Source organism: Elgaria multicarinata, chromosome 3 (assembly GCF_023053635.1).
Source record: "Elgaria multicarinata webbii isolate HBS135686 ecotype San Diego chromosome 3, rElgMul1.1.pri, whole genome shotgun sequence".
Taxonomy (NCBI): domain Eukaryota; kingdom Metazoa; phylum Chordata; class Lepidosauria; order Squamata; family Anguidae; genus Elgaria; species Elgaria multicarinata.
In genome coordinates, this window is record NC_086173.1 from 14,989,731 (window position 1) to 14,998,474 (window position 8,744).

The window sequence follows — 8,744 nt, forward strand, 5'->3', positions numbered from 1 at the left end:
CAATTAAAGCAGGATGCGTGGGAGTACTTCAAAGTCAAAGCAGATTATAAACTGGAGAACTTCGGAGTCCTTTGCACGCAGTTCGCAGTGATTGCACAGTATAACGCTGGTGTGATAAATTATTATTATTATTGTTTATTTATATAGCACCATCAATGTACATGGTGCTGTACAGAGTAAAACAGTAAAACAGTAAATAGTAAGACCCTACCGCTTCTCTCAGCAAGAGAGATTCACGCGCATAGGGGGCTAGATCAATTCGGGGAGGAGGACCTAGTGTTGCCGAGCAGCTGCTGTTATTTATTTATTTATTTATTACACTTATATACTGCCCCCATAGCCAGGGTTCTCTGGGCGGTTTACAGAAATTCTAAAATTGAGATAAAAACAAGTATACAAAATTTAAAACTCTAAAACACAGAACATACACACATAAAGCAATTAAAAACCGATTAAAAACTAAACATGTAGGATGTGCCGCCATATGCCTGGGCAAAGAGGAAAGTCTTAACCTGGCGCCGGAAAAATAGCAGCGTTGGTGCCAGGCAAGCCTCATCAGGGAGATCATTCCACAGTCTGGGGGCCACCACCGAAAAGGCCCTGTCCCTTGTTGCCACACTCCGAGCCTCTCTCGGAGTAGGCACCCGGAGGAGGACCTTAGATGTTGAACATAGTGACCGGGTATATTCATGTTGGGAGAGGCGTTCTGTCAGGTATTGTGGTCCCAAGCCGTGTAAGGCTTTATAGGTCAAAACCAGCACCTTGAACTATGATAGCTAAACGGAACTTCCTTTTGGGGGGCAATGACCTTGGGATTGGGTCAAGGGCTGAGTGCTCCAGGTTCAGATGACAGGCTAGGCAACCTATGAAGGAAAAGTTTCCTTAATCCGTGAGTTGTACTTACGTTCCAACAGGCCCAATGGGTGTACTGCAGAGTACCAGTTGCTGGGAGAGGTGGGGAAAACCGTGGGGGAGAAGTGCACCTTCAGGTTTTGGAGGGATCTGGCCGGCCAGGTGTTAGACTAAATGGAACCCTTGGTCTGATGATGCAGGGTTCTTCCTGGGTTATTATAGCCAGTGTGGAGTAGTGGCTGAAGTGTTGGATTGGGAGTTGGGAGATCCAGGTTCTAGTCCCCACTCAGCCATGGAAACCCGCTGGGTGACTTTGGGCCAGTCACTGGCTCTCAGCCCAACCTACCTCACAGGGTTGTTGTTGTGAGGATCATAAAATGAAGAAGAAGAGGATTATGTATGCCGCTTTGGGTTCCTTGGAGGAAAAAAGGCGGGGTATAAATGCAATAAATACTAATAAATAATATTTAATTATTATTTTGGGATATTGTATTAGTCCACCAGTATATTTGGATAATTCTGAAGTTGGTTGCTAGTTCCGAGTTCCTTATTGACACAGAAGTTTGAAACAGAACTAAGGGTGCTTCCAGATGGGTTTTTTTATTGTGCAATAGCACTGGCTCATTCACAGAATGTTATGGGGTCCAGGTATGGAGGTGCTTCCTGACAAGGATGTTAGATGTGCAATCATCTTGCCTCACTTATCAAATTTTACGGGGGTTCAGGCAACATCATCACCCACTTGTAACCCTCTCCTGTTTCCCCACTGCTTCTTCTGTCTTTTATCTTACCACAGAAAATCCATCAAGGAAGAAAACACAGAATAACTTCACAATACCTTTTTCCAGGTCATGTTAGGAGCCCTCCATCTGGAGCCACCTTCAATCAATAAATATAATAAAGAACTAAAGTTTATATGCCCTAATATATCAAAAGAGGCTTTGGTCTACCCCAGTCATATATCTCCATGACTGGGAGACTTGACCCCATTGAAATACATAATAATTCTTTCCAGTCAAAAGCATTGGTTTGGCACAACCCTTTTTAATGCTGTGATAAAGTGTGTGAAATCAGAGTGAATGAAGAGTTAATAGTGGTAAGTGGAGCATCAGCCTCCCAGAAGTAGTCTGGGGAAAAGACCCTGGCTGTTGTTATAGGTTATGTTGTTCTTGTCAAGATAGTTAAAGATTCTATATCTAAATTGTGTTTTATGTTCAAATACATAGTACCAGTTATTTCTTAGACACTGACCTGGTTCGCACTATCACCACAGCCCACTGTGGCTTATTTAAGTCAAAACAAGTCACAGTGCCTGTGGGGTGTGAGCTTGCCTATTCAAGCCCTGGCCACTGCTTGTTAAACAACCCTCAAATAAATCATGGTGCGCTGCAGTGATCATGTGAACAGGCCCACTGTATCTATTATTAAAGGAGTCTCTATTACGACAAAAGTGCAAGGACGCCAGAAGACAATTAACAATGAGGAATTCGGGCTGTGCACACTGCATCAGCGTTGGGCCACCCCAGATCATGCAAACATTCAAGACAGAGTCCTGTACAAGACAGCATAGAATTGCAACTGGCCCAACACTTTTTTTTGGTGCAAGTTACTATCTAGCAAAAAAGATATGAAATAAGGAGAAACTTTGTTTAGACATCTGGCCACATTTGTGGCAGTATCTTGAGTTTAGCTCCCTGGCCCACACAAAAAAACTCCTGTGTGAACAACCATCTGTCAGGGATTCTTTAGGGTGGATTCCTGCATTGAGCAGAGGGTTGGACTCGATGGCCTTGTAGGCCCCTTCCAACTCTGCTATTCTATGATTCTATGAAGTGTGTCCGGCCGTTAATTGCATCCGGAGTTAAACATAAACACCTTACTGCGTTCATCTGAGTCCTTTTCCCAATCTTTCACCTCTTTTCTCCTCACCCATTGACAAAAGCCTGTTTACTTTTGACACCGTTATCATGTTATTATTTCCAGCATCAACCTGAACTTCAGAAATAAAGATGGTGTGGTGTGTCTGTGTTTTTAGGATTAAAGATGACATTGCATCCCTGGTGGTCACCCCAGCTGCCAACTGAATGTCTTCTGTGATGTTCTTGTGGTTTCTCTTGTCTTCCGATTGATAAAACACCGATTAGCTAGTAAAATATAAACGGTTGACATTGTACTGCGATGTAATTCATATCAAGGGGAGAAGTGAATACTTTTAAGCCTCAAAGGGTTCCAGAGGGGAAGAAGTGAGGTGGTTGTCAGTTGGAGTGAATAGGGACAGATGTAAATACAGGCACTCAGATTTTATGTAATTGGTGACAGAAACTACTTGTGTATCAGAGGGGGATCTACACTACTGCTTTAAAGCGCTTTAAAGCGCTTTATAACAGTTTTGACAACTGTTGGGGCCCAGGACACACTGCATATACAGTTTTCAAAATGTTTTCAAAGTGCTTTAAAGCGCTTTAAAAGCAGTTGTGTAGATCCCCGGACCCTGAGATCCGCAGGCAGCCCCATATTTCTCTGCCTCTGCTCGCCTGACTCTGTGCCCAGTGGATTGGGACACCCCCAGGGTCTTTGGTTTTACAGATTTTACTATTATATACAACTTATTGATTTAAATATAATTAATCAGAGAGCAGGCAGCATTTAATATATGTTAGCTAACTACCTTTGCAGTGGCTGGAGCAGTTTGCAGCTCAACTGCCTGTGGGCTACGCTTCGGAGATATCCTTCATGTCTCTGACCTCTGGAGCAGGAAGTGGAGGACAGACCTGCAGAGGATATGAATCCTCTCATTCCAATGTGACAGGGCTATGTCAAGCTCCACTTTATCCAGGAAGATATTGAGTCCCAAAATCCTCCTGTGCCAGATGGAGTCTCTGGCAGACCAAGACAGCCTTGTCCACTCTGTACTCTAGAATTTCATAATTCAGAGGATTCAAAGTGTTCTTCTTGGCAGACACAATTTTCTTCCCCCATCTTGGGTTTATCCGAACAGACGTTCTTAATATCAGGGGTGGCCAGATTGTCACATTGTCTGATAGGAAGCTTCTGCTGCTGCTCCTGGTAGTCCGACACAAAATGTTCTTTCTGTTTAACGTCCATGTTGTCACTCACCCGTCAGCTCAAAACTTTAGGTTTATTCAGCAAAATCCCTAGTATAGAATTTCAGGAAACAACCCATACGTAAAACTCCCCAATGACTTTACTGTCATTCCTGCTTCAATTCCCACAAGGCCTGTACCCCAGTTGCTGACCCTGTGCCCAGGGAGGTGGGGGGACCCTGGCTCTTTCATTCTCCTCCACTATTTTCTCCCCAACTTACTTTGTGAACTCAAAGATTATTAACTTAAAGACAGTTAAACAGGGAGCCGGCAGATCACTGCATTATGGTGGAACCTTTATAGTTTTATGACTTTGTATCCCAACCTAATAGAGTGGGACCTGTTGCTCTCCCTTGGAGGGGGTACTACTTCATTCTCCTCATAAGCCAGTCCTATGTGGCAATGTCCTGCACCACTTCTCCTAAAATCTTGCTGTGCCAGATGGAGAGGTGGATCCTCTGATGCACCATGAGGGAATTGTCTACTCTGTACTTGTGGCATTCAATCATAATACAGAGAGTTCAAGATGTCCCTCACATCTACACGCGCTCTTTACACTGAAGTAAACACGCAGATTCCTGTTTTAGGACACATGACGCAGCCTTCTGTTCACCACAGTGTCGGCTTTTTAACATGATAATGCGCATATTTGCAGTTGGGATTTACCGCGACTTTTAGGTCAACGTCCAAGTTTGCACCACATTATGTTTTTGTGTCATTGGGGAGTTAAATCGCATTTTGACATGTGGGTGGAGCTTTGAGGGTAGGACAATCTGATTGGTCAATTTCCCACCTTTGATTTGGACGGTGTAAAAGCCGGAACGGAACGGAACAGGCTGGAACAACCCCATTATATTAAAAAACGATACCAAAAACAGTGGCATGTGTTAGCAACACTTGGGAACAATAATTTAGGACTAAAACCATTGCAATATTATATCACTATTAACGCCATAACTCCCAAAACAACATCCGGAACAGAATGGGATGGCCGGAACGGCACCTTCTGAATGAGCGATATAAACCAAACTCACCAGTTATACATAACTCCAAGGCAGGGATGCAAGAAGCCACAAAAAGTGCAAATAAACTGCGTTCCGATACCCATTCCGAGCATAGCGCATATTGCGCAAAACGGGCCGGGACAGCAGCTTCCAAGTAAGGTATGTTAACCAAACTCACCAGACACACATTACTAGGTGGGACAGATATAGAAAGCTCCAAAAGTTGCCCTGAAACCACGTTCAGATACCCGTTCCGGGCAAAAGAGCATATTGCGCAAAACGGGCCGTAACGGCAGCTTCCCGATGAGATAAGTCAACCAAACTCACGAGACACATATGACAAGGTTACTTGTTAGGTACTCTTAGAGTCTGTAGTGCTCTCTGTGTTTAGGGTACTTAAGTTCAGGGGGAAATTTGAGGGTCAGTGTAGTGAGTGGTGTCTTTAGGGTGTGGTGTGCACGTAGTGGAAGTATATTAATCAATACTGATAATAAAGAAAGTTCAAGAGTGATTGTGTGAGAAAAAGGAAAGCGTGAATGTGAATGAGTGACCGGATTGTATGAAAGGTTTGAAAAAGGTTTTTAAATGTTGTTATTTGAAACAAAGCTTATGAACTTTTAAAAATAAATTTTGATTGTTTTGTTTTTAAACTACCACAAAAGTCCCACGTGTCTGTTTGGCATTTATCATCTTAAGTTTACACATATAACACCCACTCTGACAATCATTTACCTAAGCAGATATAACTCACAGCGCATTATTATATAAATTAAAATCCATTCTCCATTTTAAACCCCTTTCCCCACATAGTTTGGAGGAAGGTGGGTTTTATCCCTTGCCTCAGGCGTATCAAGCGGTGGTGCTTAGCTTGAGCAGGGAGTAGCCTCGGCCAGGTCTGATGTTCAGAGCCTGTGTCGCCCCATAAGAAGTGGTGGCAGACGTGAGGTCTGGTGTTCAGAGCCTGTGTTGCCCCATAATAAGTGGTGTCAGACGTGAGGTCTGGTGTTCAGAGCCTGTGTCGTGGCATAATAAAAATTCAATGACAAGAAAGAAATTATAGAGCTGGCACACACAGGTTTGGCTGGAGCCCAAACCAGGCAGAAAACTTGGTGTGATGAAGAGGCTAAAGACCAGAACTTTGGAATAGGAGTTGAAGTCATGGTCTTCTTTCCCAGGAAGAGTGGTCAGTTCGAGGCTGTTTGGGAGGGACCTTGCATTGTTCGGGATAAGACTGGAACCCATCACCCTATTAAGTCATCTGCTTATAGGGTGGATAGAAGAGTACCAAAGCCAGTAAAAGAGAAGTTTGTTCTGACCTCAGACGCTTCGGAGGTCAGAATTGGAGCGGGGCTGATGCAGACAGTGGACGATGTAGAGCATCTCTTGGCCTATTCCAGCGGAGCGTTGGCAGAGAGAGAGAGGGACTGTTCTGCTGTCCAAGAGAAGTGTCTGGCCATTGTTTGGGCTGTGGACAAGGTCAAGGTGTGCGTGTGGAGATGGTGGTTCATCATGCGAGCATATCGTCGAGCGCTGTTGTGGCTGCAACCCATGGAAAGCCACAACGAACTTTTGCAGTGGTGGTCGTGGCAGATCCAAGATTTCAACACGGAGATCCAGCATGTGGCAGGTCGGGAGAACATCATCGCGGATGGACTGTCTCGCCAGGAATCGTCCAGTTCACCAGTAAAGTGAGACTTTGTTGTGGACATTGTGATGCTCCTGGACTTTAAAATTGGAGCCAAAAGGTGGACTAATAAAAATGTGATACTTTTAGTGTTTGATTTGCCAAGAGGTTTGTATGTATATATATATATATTGTTATTGCTATTAATTTTATATATAAATGTTTAACCATTTTATTTCCCCAAACCCTATGTACAGGTCCAGGTATTAAACCAGCCCCATACTCGGGTTTTTTAAAAAACGGGGGGAATATGTGGCGTTACACCCCACAAGTCAATTCCAAATGTATGTCTGCAGTTTGTAAGTCTGTGGTTTTTAGAATGTTGGCCTGAGTGGGCGGAGTTAGAATGTCTGGGGAGGGGGGGAGTGATATATAAGGGAAGGACTGAGGGGATTGTGAGTTCTTGTTCTTGTTCTTTTCAGGAAAGCTTTTTAGGGGGACTTGTTAGGTACTCTTAGAGTCTGTAGTGCTCTCTGTGTTTATGGTACTTAAGTTCTGGGAAATTTGAGAGCCAGTGTAGTGCGTGGTGTCTTTAGAGTGTGGTGTGCACGTAGTGGAAGTATATTAATCAATACTGATAATAAAGTTCAAGAGTGATTGTGTGAGAAAAAGGAAAGCGCGTATGTGAATGAGTGACAGGATTGTATGAAAGGTTTCAAAAAGGTTTTTAAATGTTGTTATTTGAAACAAAGCTTATGAACTTTTAAAAATAAATTTTGATTGTTTTGTTTTGAAACTACCACAAAAAGCCTACGTGTCTGTTTGGCGTTTATCATCTTAAGTTTACACATATAACACCCACTCTGCCAATCATTCACCTAAGCAGATATAACTCACAGCGCATTATTATATAAATTAAAATCCATTCTCCATTTTAAACCCCTTTCTCCACGCACTTTGGAGGAAGGTGGTTTTTATCCCTTGCCTCAGGCGTATCAAGCGGTGGTGCTTGGCTTGAGCAGGGAGTAGCCTCGGCCGGGTCTGGTGTTCAGAGCCTGTGTCATGGCATAATAAGGCCAGGTCGGCATGCTCATCCAGGATCAAGTCCTGGATAGCAGTTGTTTTCCCATTAACCGACCTGGCGTTCACCAGCAGCAATTTCAACCCAGGAGGTCTGTTGCCAGGGCCATCCAAATTATTTGAATTGGGGGGGAAGTTTGGGGATAACCAACACCCTGTCATTGCACTCTCTCTTATGACAGTGCAGCTGTCTCCCCGCCCTGTATCTCCCTCTGCCCTGTATAACTGTGATGGCTGCTCCTGGACTCCCATCACCTCCTCCACTCCCAGGAAAGCAGTTATTCATGACAGACTGACAGAACCCTCACACGACTAAAAGGAAGCAGGCTGAAAGTAGGGGGAGGAGAAGAAAAGAAACAAAACAAACAAGGGGCAGGCCCTCGCCCTTGTGTACTGCCCTGAAGTGGCTTCCCCAAAGTGGCAAACCCCTTTGGAGTCCCCTTTCGGCGGCGAGCCCGCCCCCAAAGGAGCCTGCCTCTTAAGTTCCCAGTCCCCCAAAGTTGTTGCAGCTGGGGGTGAGATGTTTCCTTGCTGGGAGCCTGAGTCTGCTAGGAGGCAGTTGGAGGTTCCGCAGACGAGGCAAGACAATAGCAGCCGCTGATTGGTCCCTTGCTCTGCAGGCCTTCCTCTCCTGGCTGGATCAGATGGTCAAAAACCCAGGTAGTAGGAGCCTGCCTCTTAAGCTCCCAGTCCCCCAAAGATGTTGCAGCTGGGGGTGAGATGTTTCCTTGCTGGGAGCCTGAGTCTGCTAGGAGGTAAGTAGGCTGAGCTGGGGCAGGGCAGGACGGGGCGGGGTGGGGCGGGGCAGGGCGGGGCTGGGTGGAAAGGGGGTGGGCCGAGAGTGCAACTTCACATTTTTCAGAACACCTGTAATAAAGACATGATTAGTTGTGGTCTCTTACCTGGTCAATGTCTTGGCCTGCATAATGAAGGGTTAGGGTTAAATGCAACATATGAACCCGCCCCCTAAGCCTGCCATCAAACTGCACAGATGGACCCCTGAAGGGGAACCTCTCAAAAGCAAATTCCTTTCCGCCAGGCAGACTTTGGGCCTGCGGGATCTACGTCGCATTTCGCTCG